An 18,238-nucleotide genomic window follows, 5' to 3' on the forward strand; every position below is an offset into this window, starting at 1 on the left:
TGTGTTGTAGCCCGATAATACGTACAGAAACTATTCCAACACGTCGCTTCAATTGCTCTCCTGAGGGGAAAAAGGGGTTTTGTTGTGAGGTTGGCATCGAAGCACGTCCCTTTTTCCGGTCCTTTCTGCAGGCTTGTTTCTTTGTTTCTTGCGCCCAGCTATGCCCATTCTCGAGGGGCTCATTTTCTTGTGCCGGGCTCTGTACGTTTGCAACAGGAAAATAGGGACGTGTTTATCTGCTGTAAAGCATGCAAGCGTAGGAAAGAGAACCTTGCAGGATGGGTTTGAGTTAGACAATAAACAGAAAATTATTGCCACTTTTTCCGTTTCGTTTTGCTGCTTTTTTGTTTGTCCAAGCCATGGCTGTGTTTCTCATTGCTTGCTTTTTCCTTTGCAATTCATTTGATTGGTGAAGGTGATAGTTTGGTTCATGGCCTTTTGCACACACTGCCTGCGTCTCCAGTTGAACGTTTTTCTTCGCTTCAAACTGATCCATTTACCGAGATCAGAATCAGTCTTGGTAAATTGTTTCTTTCCTTCGAGCATCCGTTTTCGAGGCTACTAAGAGGAACTGTCTTCCTCATTAAACTCATTGCCTGATTACTAGCTGGCTGTGCTACTAGCGCACTAACGAGATGCGTTTGGTGAGGGAATCTTCTGGCGGGTACCATTCTAGTGGAATGAATTTTACTCTATCTTTGTTACATTGTGAAAAGAGCGACGATGGCAAAACGCCACGGGTGAGATAGTATCGTACCAGTGCAGTCGATCTACCGCCAAAAGGCACTAACTGCAAGAAGGTAGCTGGAGCGTTGATTCATTAACTCGTAAGGGCAGACAATGTAGTCGTTGAAGCGGCGGGATATTATTTATGTCCAGCAGTGAGCAGGCCACTGTTAGAGCAAGACAATTGACGATAAACTGTACCAGGCTGATCATAAAATGGACGATGATGGTAGTACTTAAATTGTAGCACAATGTACTCTATTCTGTAAGAAAATGGAATGATTTTTTTCCGGAAAATATGAGTAAAACTAAACGAAAAAACATTCTAGAAACAAAAAGTGCCTAAAGTTATGCAATCAGACGAACAAAATATCGCTAGCAACACACAGACTTGCGCCTGAAGTTAGGCAATCTGCAAAAAATACATCCATTGTCAGTATCTTATTTTGGCACTAAATGATTGATATGTTCTTTGCCTATATTTAGGCGCATTGTTTCCAAGGAACAAGTCAATAGAGAGGAAATGATAATTATCACTAAAACAAATGATTAATATTAGTGATTGGCAGTCAATTCACCTTGACAGGGGGTAATCGATAATCTAGTTTCCATGTCGTTATTACCAACACGTCTTACTCTATTACCACATTACCAAATGCGTCCTGGTGACCCGTAATGCACTAGCAAAACCAGCAATGAAGCCATGTGAAATGGCCCAGAAGTGGCCACTAGTCGTGACGCTGTTTATGACTCTCGTCGCAATCAATTATCGCATTTCTCGCCACGCCAACGCTCATGCTTTCTTCGCGTTGTGCAATGAATTAATGTCTTTTTTTTTCTTTTTTTTTTTTGTACCATTCCCATATGAGTTTGTATGAGTTTTTTGCTCCTTGAGCCAATTGCTTGGATGTGAGGGAGATCTGGGAACAGCAACAGCAAAATCCTGCCCATACAATCCCAGCCTCTGAGTTGTCGTCTTTCTGACGCCATCCAGAGGGTCTTTCTGCAGATCTGTACCAACATCATCGCCAGAGAACGATGGTGCTAACATGCTGCGTTTATTTAATCAAACAATTGTCGCCGGTCGACAACAACACGTCCAGCAGCAGGACTTTGTGGCCGCTGGCGACGAGCAATGCATAATCCTGCTGGAGACAGTGTGGAAAGTGTGTTCATTGCGCTCGGTCGTTCCAGCATGCCTTGAAGCACGATGACGACCAAGGCTGCAGGGCGGGACCTGATGCAACGATGGTGTAAGTGCATGGTAATGGTGTGCTGCTGCACTTGACCCGTACTCCAGCACTTAATACAGTCCATCTTTATTTCCCTTCTTTCCATGTGCGCAGTGGTTCCGGGGGCATCGCTCGTAGCAGTGCAGTAAATCGAGTGAAATCCACTGAAACTCAGGGTATTTAAGCTTTACGATTATTACTATTGCGTTTTAGAAATGTGGGGGGACTGGTGGCCTTGCTCGGGGCATTAGCTCGGGGTTTCTTGGAACATAGAGTCCACACAGGGTCAAGCGATGATGAGCGAGTAGCTTTGCTGAGGGTATTTATTAAGCTTTGTTTGGGGAAAAGATTCATAAAGAAAGAAGCACGCTTCAAACATGGTTTTGGATCAACTTGTGACATTTGCTCATATTCAGTGACAGAAAATTTCAAGCATAATTTTGCGCCAAGCCAAAATCTGATCAATTAATTACGCTATCGGATTTCCCGCACCCTCGTTGAAGGGTCCAGCAGCACCTTTTGTTGCGTCCCTGTAAAATGTCCCCCATGTGAGATGGATGCACGGCGTAACAAGAGCACAGCTTCGGGCACCCCATGAAATGGGTAGGAAAGTGATTTACATACGTATAAAATTACTACATGAAACGAGCATAACGGGGGCGGCGATGAGAGCGAGAGATAAAAACAAACACGACCAACACGTGCAAAACGTGGCGATGCATGGCAGGGAAAATGACACTTTTTTCGACAGCCATAAAGCGTCAGATAAGAATCATAAAACAACGATGAGCCGTAGCGCTTGGGATGGTAATTTCCATTTTCCAAAAGGTGTCATTACAAGGCTGAGGAAACGTTTCGCGAGGAAGCGAAAACGAGTGGCTGTAGTGTGCGGTGTCGAGTGCTCTCCGGGTACGGTGAGAGCACTCACTGGAATGACTCATTTTCTGGGGTTTGCGATAGTTCTTTGTTAAGATTCACGTCACCTTCCGGGAGGGCATTAGAGAGTGGCATTGAAAGCTTCGGACTTAATTATACGCATATTTGAAATAATATAATTTCACCGCGCATCACACCCCAAAGGCTGCAGTTGGCGCGCTGGTTGATGCGCATTCCCTCAGGGCTGCCGTGTTGGTGCGCTTCGATGTCCTTGCAAAGCGCCAATGACACCGACAGTCGAGTCGTTAGTCAATCGCATCCAAACGTGGCGATGGTGGTGGTGGTGTTGAAAAATTAGCATTAGCACGCACATACACAGCGCTCAAACTCTCGTCGGTGGCCACACCGTCCAAATCACAGTCACGTGCGTTGACGCTGAGTGAATCGATTCGAAATTGTACGCCAACATGAACTTCCGGTGGAGGGCGTTTGTGCCGAGAGATGATGGAGAGCGTGCCGGAGTGTGCGCGGCTGCGAACGAGGTGCGTTTATGATGGTATCGTAAAAAAGTATGAGCACCGATGCACACAATCGGTGTCTTCGAGCAGGATCGGGGAACAGAAACGGAGAGGGTCGTTGGACCCCATTACCCCCGAAGCCGTGGAAGAAATTTCCAATGAAGAGGGGGGAAACAATGGCTGGCGAAGGGACGACCGGCTGTAGCATAATTAACCCAATAAAAGTCCCGAACAAAAGCCGAGTGGGGTGGGGTGGCTTCGCACTGGCACTGATAATAACGTAAACAAATTTGCCGCCGATAGTGATCTTTCGTTACGTTCGTCTTTTCGGTGGCCGAACGCCACTGGTGAAACCGGAGCGAACCTGGTGGAATGAGATTTATCCTTTCAATGGCTTGGGTTGAAGCGTTTGTTTTTGGTCCTTCGAACCGGATGGGCCGGGTGTTTGAGTTTTGGTGGTTGTTTTTTTTTCTTCTGTGGGTTTGGTTTTGCAATCACTGTAAAGGTAGTCGTAGTCGGTAAAACTGGCAAAGCTAAAGGGGAAAACTGGCCGTTGTTGTTGTTGTTGTTGCTGTGTCGGGTTTGAACGAAGGCACAGAGAGCGGAATCCACTAGCTTTTATGTTACCACAGGATAACAAACTACCAAACTGTGGGGACTGTGTACGGTTGACTCCGTTCCACAGGGGCATCGTACCGTACCGTGAAAGTTCAACCGAAACTGTTTGCCCATTTCCGGTGAGTGTGTGTGGGTGTATATTTGTGTGTTTTGAGCAAAGGTTGAGGTGGGTTGAGAGCAAATATTTGGTTCATCGTTGATACCCCGGGTTCAAACGGAGATAGCTCAAAATGGGTAAACTTTAAAGAGAGTTTGATAAGCGTAGCATTATGTTTTGCGATACAAAATGGGTTTGTAGTGAGTTATCACGCAGAAATAATTGTTTGCTTTAAGGGTCGTGACATCGAGAATGAAGTAGTTAGTAATAAAATAGAGCGCGAAAGGTCTAATAGTTGAACATTATGATTTAAAGTATGACAATGGTTGAAATAAAGTGATTATATTTCATATTGCATAAATGTAGGCGTTTTTTTAAATACGCCTGAAGGTATGCAATAGCACAAAGGGCCATTCGTGTAAATATTTGTTTAAAGCGATTATATTTAATATTGCATTAATTTAGACGTTTTTTTACCAAATAAGCCTGAAGGTATGCAATAGCACAACGAGGCAATAGCAGAACGATATATTCTTATTGCCTATAAGTAAATAAGCTATTCCCATTTTGACTTTTTTCATATCGAAATGCTTTCCCCTTTTCCACCTCCACTATTCTTACCACCAACCATTCACAGCATTAATTTACGCACGAAACTTGATTATCTTGTCAAAACAGTTGCCAATTAATACTTTCACTCCCGTTCCCCGTTCTTTTGCTAATCGTTTCAGTTCAGCAGAAAACAGGAAGCGCCTCGGGGGAAAACTTATTGCCGCCCCGTCCTATTGCTTCTCTTTGCACGATTGTATGTCTTCCTTGGAACGATAAAGGCGCTACGAAAACTAAGTCGTTTTCATGCATTCTTCATCACATCTTTCAACTAGCTTGTATCTTATTTAAGCTCCCTTTCTTTACCCCAGTACAACCCTTTCTTTGTGTTGGATAGTTTCGTAGTTTCTTACCCTTTTCAGTATAAGAGTGGAATAGTAAATTAAAATGCCACACTCCTGTCCTCACTGCCCTTCATCCGGTCAGCTATACGTGACGATACTGGATGGGCACTATTCATCACTATTTTCCACACCTCTTCCTACACATGCTTGGGGAATGATGCTGATAATTATTTATCAATTTCGCACCACTTACATCAGTTTACTTTCCGTCGGCCGACAAGGCCAGGAAAAGCCTTTTGGGACCTGAGCCAACAAAACATTGCAGCGTGTTAGTGGGTAAAACTTTTCCATCAGCTCAGCATGGTCCTTTATTTTGGCGGCTGTCCTTTGGGTTCGTTTATCAAACGATCGTTCTTCGATTAGGCAACCGAGGGCTTGGCTTTGCGGCTGAAAAGGTATGAGGTAAAACTGCCAAACTAGCACGAGTGCGTCGTAATGTTGAATGATATATTTCTTTAGTACCACTTTTGGATGTGCGTAGCACCGGACTGTGAGTGTGCCTTCGACGTGGTAATAAATATCAAATTCAAATCAAGGCTGCACAGGGTTGGGCTTTCCCGTTTTGCCCTCCTGCTAGCCTTTCGTAAAAGCCGTACGCTTCTCGTTGAGTGGATCGGATTTACACGCATGGAAAACGCGTGTAGTCGGGTTTATCTACCACTCCACATCAACCGAAAACCGCGAAGCACGCAAAACTGTAACCAAAACAGACACTTGCGAGAGATTTGAAGAGGTTGAAAAGCGGGGAGCATAAAGGGGGTGAGGAACATAAAAAATCTTTTTTCGAAAGCGGAAAACCAATGTGGAAGAATTGGAAAAACTTGAGGATCGTGAATGGAATGCATAAAAAAGTGCGGGTTTCCCCAACAGCTCGTGGCGTGTTTTCTTTTGCCATTTCAGTACCCAAGGGGACGCTGTTTTGGTGGAGCATTGAGGTATGCTGGCTAAAGAATGTTGCTGTATGCGTATATTAAAGAGGACAGAAGCTTTTTGTTAAGAGGGGCAATGCGTGGTGAGCATCAGATGTTGCCGAAAATGGGACTCAGTTGTTTTTATTCTGGAAGAGTTAGATTTGATATAAACAACATCATAGAGATCTTAAAACGTTTGTATAAATATTATCATTCAGAATATAGTTTGGTTGAAAGTACCGAATATATTGTTATTGAGGTTTTATGTAGCGTTTTTAAGCACACATTTAGGCGTTTAATATGGAATTTAATTTAAAATAGTATAATACGCCCAAAAGTATGCAATTGAAATATCAAAACGCGAGGAATGAGCATATGTGTTTTGCTAAAAAATCATATTATTGTCGTTGGAACTGCTTATTATATTTCTCCTTCAATTTGGAGAATGGGAAACGAAGACACATAAATCCAGCGGCGTAAAAAATATATACCGATAATGCGCTTCATATTACGCATCAAATGGAGCAAAAGTTTTCTCTTTTGCTATCTGGCCGCTCCATCATGCGTCGAACGCAGTGTTGACCTCGTTTGGTTGCGAAAAAATATTGGAAACTGTTAGTCCCCATCTCTACCGGGCGCAAAGGATGAACAACTTTTACCCCTCTCTGGTGCCATGCATTACCGGAATAGGGGCCGATTGATGCGTGTTCTATTGATGAAGCGTAGAGAAATGGGTGATTTTGAGGGAAAAGAAAATCTTAAACCGTTGTGAAATCAATGGAACAATTGCTGTTCCTTTCTTTTTTCTTTCCTTGCTTCATTGCTGCTTACATTTATGGAGAAAACTTTTCGCCCACCCGTATAAAACTAGTGAAGCCTGGTAAAACGCACTTCGTATCTAGCCCAGAATCTATCGACCATCTAGGATCTATTTTGCTAAGCCGCCGTGACCGTGCCGTGGTGCCGTAGCACCTGGAAGCTTTGGAAGTTTTCGCTCCTTGGCACTGTTTTCTCCTGCTGAGACCTTCCCGCAGTTTCGGGCCGGGTTTCGGAGCGTTGCGTTTGCTGAAGATGGTGCAGATAAAAAGTAATGTTTAATCAATGTGGCAATATGGCGAAGCGCTTTAGATGGAGATAGAAACAGCATGGTTCACTGTGCGGCGGTGGTCCTAATGGTGTTTGCCTGCCGAGTTCTTGAGTGTTATTAAAGGTGCATTTGGAGGAAATTTAGCAAAACGAGTGTGACTAGGCCAGCAATAATCCTCATCAGGATGATCGTGTAGCAGAAGGTTTCGAAAGCCGGCACGAGGTTTCGCTTTATAATGGTTAATCGATGTGAGGGCTCAATGGAATGGATGTTTATAGTGTCGAATTGGAGTGGAACGATCGTTTCCGGGGAAGCGGGGAGAGCGTTTTAGTATCATTACCCATACCGTACTGTGCTAGTTAAGGAAGGGAAAGGATTTTCTTGAAACATTTGTAGTCGTACCAATCGTTTAGATTGTACGCCGTGATCTTGTGATCGAACCTAATGACGCAATTCAAAAATGTCTATCAAACGTGTTATCGTTTGCTGGATAGGATAGCCATTCCATAAAATAAACATATTCAGACGAAGACATCACTCAAAGTGAAATCCTTTTAAAGTTCACTGACAGGATCGTAAGCTTGTGGCATTGGAAGTTTACGTTCGAAATTTGCACTTCGTCACCCACATCGTCGTTCCGGTGTGATAGACTGCCGCGAAGGGACTCCCCGAAGGTTAACGATCCTGAATCAAGCCTCACAAACGGACTGTAACTGAAGGGTAAGCAATTTTTTTGTACATTCGCTTCCCTCTTGGCGTTGCTGCCGGTTAACACGCAACCGTTCACTACCCAAACTAACCCCACAAACAATGGCATGAGAAGATCGTGGAGAATCGAAACGTTCTGGTGGATAAAAAAATACAGTCCTCGAGGTTAAAGGTTCTTCCTGTCCTTCTTCTTTTTTTTTCTTTTCGATGAAAGTAGTGGAAATTTAAAAGTAGCAAAAACACCTGTCGGAAGGCACCGAAAACTAACGCAACCAAAAAAAAAAGGGTGATGTCTATCAAACACAAACCTTCATCAGGTTGGTTAGGCATTCTGTGTTAACATGCTCGTTTTTTGTTGTCTGGTGTTTGGTTTAGTTTTTTGTGCAAATTTATCCCCTACCGTACGGAACGAAATGTTTTTCTTTGCCTCAGAGCACTGAATTTTGAACATTGCGAGCGATTGTTCTTGAACTTGAGAAAGCAAAATAGCACCGCATTCGCAAAACAAACATAACCACAGCGTGTCGGCTTTCGGCCACGAGCCACGAGTTTTCAGCCGGTTTCGGTTGGCGGGTTTGTAGCAACATGAGTTTTGTTCGTTTTGTTTCTAGCGCACCGCAAAATGCGATGTTTTTCCTTTGATAGCCGGAGCGGGTATCGTGTTCCGTTTTCTTCCACGAACACGAAGGATAGGTTTGTGTGTTTTTTCACCGTACCCGGTCAATCGAACATTCAATGATGTTGATAAAGATGTTCTTTCCCCATCTTCTCTTCTGTCGATTAAAGCCGTCTCCGCATTGATGTTGCCAAAAGAAAAGGACGACAAAGCATCATCTTTCGCATCCAGTGGCTTATGTTGCTCGAGATGGATGATGAAAAAAGAAGGAAGATAAAAGAAGAAAAAAATGAAGTAAAACAAAACTGGCCGTCCAAGGGCTGTGCTGGCTAATAAAATATTTATTCAAGAGGGTGTAATATGAAATAATAAAAATTTATAGAGACATACATTTTGCATTGCCCTTTTTTGTTGTTGCGCAATGGCCAGTGATGGTAGCGAGCTGGATGAGGAACGCGAAACATGCTGTCGAGAGTAACGACAGTATCGAAATTACTTGCTCTCGGACGTTTGTTTCGTTTTTATGCTTGAGTATTTGGTAATCGAGCTGAACGGGTGGGGTCAGTAAGTGAAGAGAGCAATTGGATTCGAATTAAGATGTGTTACGACCACCGATCGGTGTGAGAACTTGTGTGGTTGATGTCACATATTTCGGATGTTATGTTTTTTTACTGTTCTGCTCAAAATATGTCAATTAATGTATGCTAAATACAAAGTTTCAATGATTTAGCACGCTTCAAAGCTCCAAAACGGTAAAAAATATTAAATTGTAATGTAGTTTGAATAACATCAGGCGCATCAACAGAGTCTTTGCATAAACATATATTTGCATTTTTCCTTGTTTATGGTATGCATGGTATGGTATTTAAATAAAAATATGTTAAGGCCGTGCTACATTGATCGGACTCGCAAGTGTAATTTCGATAATCACTAGCGCATCTGGCGGCGGCTGGTGGAAGCTTTTTTAGTCATCGAGGGAATAGTCATGCCGAATCTCAAAATTAAGTAGTTTTTTCATTCGTTTTCATTTTTGTCATGAAAATGGATGCAATGCATGCAGGACATGTGCATCTACCTTTAACGAAACAAATCGGTACACTAAAGTTATGCTAAAGCGATCAATGAGAAACAGGTACTAGCCCGTAGTCGGTGCATGCAAAATTCAACATAATAACCCTTGCTTTGGCTTCTCCGCCCGCAGGCAAAGCTGCTTTTCTTCCCCGAGGGTACGCGCGGCAACGGTGACAAGCTGCTGCCATTCAAGAAGGGATGCTTCCACGTTGCCGTCGAATCGCAAGCCTTCATTCAACCGGTGGTCATTTCGAAGCACCATTTTTGAAATCCAAAACGAAGATCTTCAAACGAGGTAAAGTAACGGGGCTAGGATCAATAGTTTGAGCTTTTGCGGACCTTCAAGGTTCTAATCGCTGCTGTTGCTTGTTTGCAGGGCATAATATCATCAAAATTCTACCGGAAGTGTCCTGCGCGGGTCTTTCCAAGGACGACATTTCAGCGCTGATGGAGCGGGTACAGAAGATGATGCAGCGGGAGTACGAACAGCTGTCGGAGGAGTCCCTTTCGATTAACAATATTAGTGAGGTGCATTAGACTCAGCGATTGGCGATGGGCCTCCTCAGGCTCTGTACACGTGCTATACAAAACAATTGACTTGGGCAATGAATGTTTTAGGGGTTTAGGATAAGAAATCAAAAGCAGAAAAGACAGAGAGGAATGCTGCCACCAAGTGCTGTTTCCCAGGTATGGGAAGAAGTAGACAGGTTCACCAATATCATCATCATCGCCTTATCGCTAACGGATAGACAGTATAAAACAAACCTCCTCATTGAACAGAGAGCTTAGTAGTGGCGATTAGCGTTCGGTTTTTGTATTCACCGGGATGTGTGGGATTTAAGTTATGTCTCTTCCAAAGTCTATCATTTTTTCCCTTCCAACACGCACCTTTAGTTATTGAAGATTGAAAAAATACGGCTAGCCAGTGTAGCAAGCACAAACGAAAGGAGATGTGAACGAATCGCGCAACGTTTATTTTGCTAACTTCCTCCGAGACTCTATATTGTTCCTGTAGTTTAAGGGCACAGTGAAAGCGAAATGGGAAGGAAGATCCAGATTATCAGGTATGTTGGTGCGGGTTTAAAGTTGTTTCAAGTCCAAGGTAGCTATCAATCAATCACGAGGTGGAGGAGGACTGTGAAGCAATATATCGGGAAAGAGTGGCAGTGGCTTGTAAATAGCGTACAAAGTACAGTAGTTTTAGAATTTTATTCAAGAGAGCTAACTAGGGTTTAGGATGATGAAGGGTCGGGTAAGATGTCACTAGGTTGACACCAAACAAAGCAAAACAAAACGGGAAGAAACAAACGTGTAAGTGTACGTCGTACTATGGGGACAGTGACAACGGCGTCACTCTTTGGCCGTACGCTCAATGTGATACATACATTAAAAAACATTAAAGCAAAAGCTCCAACAAAGAAGAGATGCGTGTTTTTTGGAGAAGAGAATTGTGCAAGAGAAAACCCCCTTTTCGTTTGCAAAATGGCATTCACCGAGATTATGTGTGTTGTGTAGGTGTTCATTGGCACCAAGGCCCACGGGCGTACAAAATCCCAACACGAAAAGGGAAGCCAGTTTATTGCTCTCGAAGGAATTTCCCCAGCTCCTGATCCGAAAGGGATAGGTTTCTTTGCAAGCATTTACTGGATGTGAACGAAAGGGACAGGTAAGTAAGGGTAGAACCTACCCGGGCCAGTGGGAATGGAAATCAATTTCACTAAAAAATGTTCAACTTTTACTGTGCGGTCGTGCGCAGAGGTGGGATGAAAGTATGTAAAGTTGACTTCAATTAGGATCTTACAATTTGTAGGGAAACTTGACTTATCAAGAAGGGTTGCGTATGTAAGGTAAAAGCACACCTAATGTACACCAATATCCTTTGGGAAGTACTTCCAAAAACCAAGTACAAACTCTTGTACTAGAAGTTGATAGTGTCGATTGCCACCACTGGTCTTGGTTGTGATAACTCCCTTGAAGCCTCTCTGCCAAGAGATTTCCGATTATGAGCCTTCCACCTATTGGCTCAATTAAATTTTTGACGCTCTCGCCCGTGACATTCAATTAATGGAGAAACAAACCAAAAAAGAAACACAATTCTTTTAGCCACAATTACGCTACTCCTAATTGCAATTCCAGCGGGGCATGAAACAAGAAAAAAGGAAACATCCGAAAGGTCGTAATTGTGCTGTCAATTCTGATTTGCTCAGGTTGATTAATGATTCTGGACCAAACTGCTAGGGACGGCTGGAGTGACTAAGGGATGTCTCAGTAGAGTCCCTCCTGAAAGTTGATTGAGAGAGGATGAAGCTATTTCTAAAAGCAGAGAGAGATAGGGTGTATATTAGAATAAATAGAGGCTGTTTTGATAAACATATGAAAGACTGAATTGAAACCACTTGCCATCTTCAGAGATCTTTATATTCCTGGAGTATTCCTTTGATAAGCGTTCGATGGAAATTGAGAGTTAAGTGTGGATGATGTTATTGAATGGATGGAGAAGGTTTAATGATCTGTTTGTCCAGCTACACAATGATAATATTAGAAGAAGGCTCGTCCCTTTCAAGTACCTCGACCGCAATGTCGTTTGCGTTCAATGTCCTCTCAATCCTCTTCCCGATCGATTGGCGAGAGGTTGAGTGTTGAGGTGACCCATTTGTCGGTTTAGGAGGGTAATTTTTTTAATTCACTCCCTATTCCGCTATGCCCGGACACCACTGCCTAATCTCATCACATCTAATTACTCTTGTGGGGGACAACTACCACAAAACTATTCACCCTCGCGCCCAAAATCCTCTTGACACGTGTCACAACCTGGACTGTTGCCGGAAAGGAAAGGGAAGGTACATTGCAATCGACAGGTCGTCGTTGTCGTCGAAAATGGGTGCATATTTGTGTGACATCTTGACATTTCTTGGCTTTCCGAGGTGAGGGACAAGTAAACCGCAATCCTCCGGCGTCGAAGACGAGGGTGCACAAAATTATAAACATCCACACATCACGCTCTGTTTCCGGTGGAGTCTTTTTCTGCGTTACACACACGCACACCCGCTAGTACCTGGGAAAAGGGAATGGGTGGTTTTATTACTCCCAATGGAATTTGACCTGTCGCTTCCAGTTTCAGCTCACCGTTCCAGGATGTGTTGTGGGATGGACAGGAATGAAAAATCCTTTAGACATTCTTTTCTCCATTTTGGGTTGCATTGGAGAAAGGAAAAAGAATACTGGGGGAGTGTTTCATTGTGTGTGTGTATGTGTGCCTTTACTACAGAACCGCAACATTTCGTCTGCAGGCCATCCTGGATATTATGTGTACGTAGGTTTCTGTTGTTCGACTTTCATTTCTCACCTTCTGGGAGGCCTAATGACTTTCTTCGGTGGGATGAGAGGTGTTCATTTTGGTTGTCGGGTAGGGCTTATCCCCCAGCTGATCTCCAGGAAGAAGGAATGATACAAGGACGAGGTGTTAGGATAATGTTCATATCCAGAGAAAGAGGATACTAAAGGGCAAATGATGGGAACCGGAAAAGGTTTAGCAACATGAAAGCAAAAGGGGTTTTTGTAGGTCGTTTTCGTTTTTTTTGGGAACGAAGGATAGAAGGTAATGATACGGGTACGATCCCAAGTAAGGTTTGGATATCGTTTCTGGAAATGATCTTTGACTTTGTTGTCGATAGGAACAGGTTGAGGATACATTTGAGAGTTGTGCCCTTGTTTGGAAAAGAGCTTGAAAAAGGTGAGAAAACATATTGATAAAGTTATCCTTACATTTTAGCAATAATTGAAAAGATAACAGGTGTTAAAGACGGTTGTAGCCAACGGTCCTTTTATCAGAATCTTTTCGAGTACAGGGTTTGCTAAGTGCAAAATGAAAAAACGGAGTTAAGGGACAACTTTTACCCTAAATTTGAGATGCAGGGTTTCCAATGGAGTTTTGTCGCACGATTTATTGACCCTATTGGAACTCTGTTATCTATTTCGCGAGAGAATCTTGCTGTAATATTTTGAGAGAAGCGAGATCTTCTTTAAAAAAAACTGACCACCAGCCTATTTCATTCCGTTAATTCTGACCCTTTGGTTGAATCCCTGATTGTGAGGATAGATTAAGACTTGGCCGGGTTAAAATTAACCCTTGAGCACGTTGATTCGTACAAGGCGGTTTATTGATAAGGAATTTTCATAAGAAAATTCTACACTAAATCATAATTAATTTATTTTGTGTTGCTAAAACCATATTTTTATTACTTTTTGATTTGTTACATTTGGTTGATGTGGTTTTGAGCGAATTCGTTTACAGGACAATTAAAGGCTAACTGTTATATTCAATAACATAACATTGAACACAGCATTTGGTGACATTTTGCTTCCTTTCGTTATTTAAGGTGCGTCAATCGTTCTAAACTGCTTCGAAAACCATTCTCCGCTCAATACCTTTAACGTTTTGGTACGATTAGCAAACATCTGGTGTAGCAACAATCACACACATCACGCTCACCCGCCTTACATTGCGCCTTAATCAAACACACACACCCGGCCGGAACTCAAACACAAAACGGCTTTGAAGCAAAATAGAGAAAGCAACAAAAAATCCCAGTATCGGTTTGGCTCAGCAAGGACGAACATGGCCAAACAACCAACATACGCGTGTTTGTCACCTTTGCTGTAAAAAAATCCCTTTTTTGCCCGCATTGAAACGGCCACGGTGTCACGTTTCCGTTGTAACAACCGGAAACCGGCCGGTAACGCGAGTGGGATGCCTGAGTGAGTGAGTGCTTCTAGGAATGTTGGACACTCACGCTCTGTTTACAAAACGCTTTTTCCTCTCCATCTTTTATATATCTCATTTCCGAGAGAGTGAGTGCCAATTGGGGGAACTCATTTTCCGGCGTGGAATTTTCCGTACAGCGTTTTACTGTAAACAACACATTCCGATTCAGACCGTGCCAACACCTTCCTTACGCGCAGAAGTGCTGTTCAGTAGTGGTTCGAGCGTCGTCCGGTGTGGTGCTGTGTCCTGTACGTTCGTGCGTTACGGCCGAACGGTGTACGTACGGGAACGACGTTTCGTGAATGTGTATTGAAACGTGTAGTTGCCGTGTGTGTAGAGGAAGGCTCTCGTCTCGTAGCATGGTAGTGTATCTTCCTTACGTGTACACGCGGGGTACGTGCGTTGTGTTGACAATGAGTACAAAAAGTGGCAGCGAGGGCGATTCCTGACGACGAGGTCCTTGAGGCATTGCCGGTGTCTAGGACCAAAGTGCGTTTGCTTGTGTGCGTGTGTGTGTGTGCGTAGGATTTAGGTGCAAAGAGTGTGGGGCAGATTATTGCGAACGATGCGGCTGCAGTCTAACGCGGCGAAAACCGATCGCTTCTCTGCTACTACGCGCCGGTGTGCGTGTGACGCGCTATTTGTTCCATTAATCATTGATCGTGTATTGGAGCCCGGCTGTCCGGTGTGGGCAGGCCTGCAGTTGCCTGTTCCTGCATTGGAAGTGTATGTGAGTTTCGGATTACCTTTCGGTGCTGGTGGGCGGCAAAAGCTTTCCAGCTGTGTGTGGGTGTGTGTTTGCGCTTTTATTCCATGCTGCAGCGCGTGTGGGTCTTGTTGCGTGACGTCTAATTCGGTTGGCGCGTGAAGTGTAATGCGTGATCGTTGGTCGGTAGGTTCGGTGTCTGTGTTGGTGTAGCTGGTGGTTGCTTATACGTAAGAGCGTCGCAACAAACGACGAGCAAACAAATTTGATTTATCGCACGCGGTGGCGCTCATCCCGGAGCCACCCGGAAGCTGGTTTAGGGTGACACGAGAAATAAAAGAATGTAGAATAGCGTATTGTGCACTGCACGTCTTGCAATCAACGGCGAAATGGTCTTCCATTGGTGCGTGGGATAGACACGATGACGAATTTTGGATTTAAAGGGAATACTAAAGCGACCGGTAGCTGAACTATGGTAAGTAATGCTCGTAGTGTTACTGTGTTTTCATTGTTTAGTTTTAGTTCTATCTGAAGTGGAGTTTAATGTGGCTTGCGGTTAGTAATAGAAAGGAGTAACGCAAATGACATCTGTGAATTCCTGGCTTTTTGAAAGGCAAAATTTATACGCTGTATTTTTCAAAGCACCTCTGACGGAAATGGTTCGTCCTCCCAGAATGCAGAATCTGTAACTGGACGAAAGAAGATATTGTATCGATTCGTTGTTTGATTTAGATAGTTCCAATCTTTTCTAGAGTATGGGTATGAGTTCAAGATTAGCTCCAATATTGGTACAAAGCCAGGACCAGCTTCAGAACCTAAATGAATTCAATATCATCCCCAAGAACTGATAAAGATTCTTTATCAGTCCCAGGGTCAGTATTGATTCTATATCTCTTCCGGGATCAGTTCGGGGTCCGTCCCGGTTAGTAACTTTCAGTAACAGGTGCATTAAGAGTTCAGCATTGGTTCCTGAACTGGATTTGGCACAGGAGCGGTCTAAGTTGATATTGCGTTGTAACTAAGCCAAATTAGCAAGCAATTCCCAAATTAACGCATTGAATACATGGTTTCCCACAATTTATTGGTCGGTTCTCATATTTTTTTGGGCTTGTCTCACGATTTATTCATCATAATCCATAGATATTTTGTTCGTTCCCATAATTTATTGGTATCGTCCGTATCAATTAGTAGCATTTATTGGTATTTATTCGATACCAAGATAATTGAACCTAAAAATTGTGAGTAATGCCCAAAAATTCGAGAACAAACACCAAAGACATATGGGAAGCAACCAAAACATTATGGTACCCTGTATACGTGTGTTTTTCATCCCAATCTTTATCATATACAGGCGGTCCACGAGATACACGGTTAATGAGGACCGAAAACGGCCGCAAAATACAATTTCCGCGTAAGTCGAATCTCGTGATTTCCAGCTAAAATTTCACTAATTTTTGTGTAATTTTGCAAGTAGGGGGCGGTTTTAGTCACTTTAAGAATTATTTTATATGATTCGGACTGAATATAACAGTTTTAAACCTTTTGAAATAGGTTTTAACATACGATCAAAACGGAAATTATTTGGAAATTTACAATTGATGTGACAAATCAGTACAATTTGCTGAAAGAATTGTCAAATTTAGAAAACCTCGTATCTCCGTATCCGCGTAAAAGAGGTACCGTGTATCTCGAGGACCGCCTGTATCTTTAAAGAGATGTTTTATAGTTCCAACACATCTTTCATCGCTACAATAAGACAGTTTTCCGACAAAGGGATCTTCAGAATTTAAGAATTAAGAATTAAAATTATTTTTAGCTTTTTTTCAGTTTTGATTGGATAAGTAAGAAGTCAACATGAAAGGGTTTAAACGAGATTCTTTTTAAATTATTATGTTTTCTCGTGGTAAAACGTGGTTCTCGTGTAATTGAACAAACTATGCTAAGAATTGCAAGTGAGCTTGTTGTAGTAAGATGTCGCTTATAAATCATGTCATACGCAGATGTAATCACACAATTTGATGAGATCGTGCACAATATCTTTCTTTTTACCCTCGCTGTTTGATCAAAACATTGTCATTGCATTCTTATTATTGTGCAGTAAAAACATAAATTATCCCTCACTACGTAATAAACCGCTCCGACTCTACTTTATCAAACCAAAATAAACGATTGATCAAGACGATAAGCGCTAGGCTGAGCGAGACCCCTCTGTCGGAAAACTGCACCGCACTGTTGTTTGCGATGAAAGATGTGTTGGAACCACCGAGTAAGAGGGACTTCGAAAACCACTTGTCGGCTTAGTTCCAATGTTTAGATCTTTTTTGATAAAGATTTCATAATTCCTCCCCTGTACACAAAAAAAAACTGAAAGTCATTTTAAATATCTTTATTACATTGGGGCTATGCTTTAAGGAGCGTGAACCTCGTGCGGGGTTGTAAGAGAACAGGGGCAGGACGACAAAATCCCAGATTGGTGTGTGTGGCTCAGATTATCTAGCCTCAGAAGCTGGCAGCTCTACTTTCTTCTCTCCTTCTCAGAATAAAACAACAGAACACACTGTCGCAGCTGTAAAATATGATTCCCATGGCTTTTTTGTCAAAGAATTATACAAAAAAAAAACACACACACACACACCAAAGCAGGTAAAACATTGCGCCGATATAAATTGTACGCATCCGGGTAAAATGTTAACACGTGGTATTACCTTTCTCCAAACGTAAAAATGGAGAAGAGGCCGCGAACTTTCCCTCCGCGGTTGTTTTTGCCGCAAAGGAAATGGTGCAGCGCGGCACAAACGGGCACCAAAGGCAAATGAAATGGATGCCTCTACCCGGGGTGACCATTTATCTGTGCTCCTCTGGGAGGGATGGCAACGAGGAGCAACGGCAAGCAACGGTGGAAAGCTCAAAATTACATTCACCATTAAATTTTATTTTAAGTAATATGACGGTTTTTTTCGCCTCCTTTCTACTCACTGGCTTTTGTCGGCGGGTTTTTTCCGGTCCGGTGTTTCGTCGTTTACAGACAAGACCGTTGGAAGGTTGGTACTTTTTTGGCGCAGTTGTTTTTTCTTGAATTCGTAGTACATAACGGGTAAGTGGATTTCGGCTTTATGGTCACCGGTGGCTTCGAAGCGAGACGCTTTCGGTGCGCGATACACAGGAAGAGAGCGCCGGCCGGGATCGTTTCTTATATTTTTAGAGTGTCCTTCTTGGCTGTGTGTCTTCTTTGGTAGCGTAAAAAAAGCTCCACCGGAAGATTGAATGGTACAAGAAGGTATTTGAATAGATTTATGAAAATGCAGCTCCTGGGTGTTGGGTTGTAGCAAGGGGAAAACGATAATTTCAGCCCAA

General features: G+C 43.0%; 1 protein-coding gene across 2 annotated transcripts in view; it reads left to right on the forward strand.

Moving 5' to 3' along the window:
• The window catches only part of LOC120904793 (protein sickie), a 347,597-nt gene that overhangs the window by 31,707 nt on the left and 297,652 nt on the right, over nt 1-18,238 (forward strand). The window contains exon 1 of one of the 2 annotated variants that reach the window (XM_040315144.1): nt 14,400-14,540. The exons of the other annotated variant lie outside the window; for it this stretch is intronic. The gene's annotated coding sequence lies outside the window, so the exon portion shown is untranslated. Of the gene's footprint in view, nt 1-14,399; nt 14,541-18,238 lie in introns of those variants that run through there. 2 annotated transcript variants of the gene reach the window in all.

Source organism: Anopheles arabiensis, chromosome 3 (genome assembly GCF_016920715.1).
Source record: "Anopheles arabiensis isolate DONGOLA chromosome 3, AaraD3, whole genome shotgun sequence".
NCBI classification, from domain to species: domain Eukaryota; kingdom Metazoa; phylum Arthropoda; class Insecta; order Diptera; family Culicidae; genus Anopheles; species Anopheles arabiensis.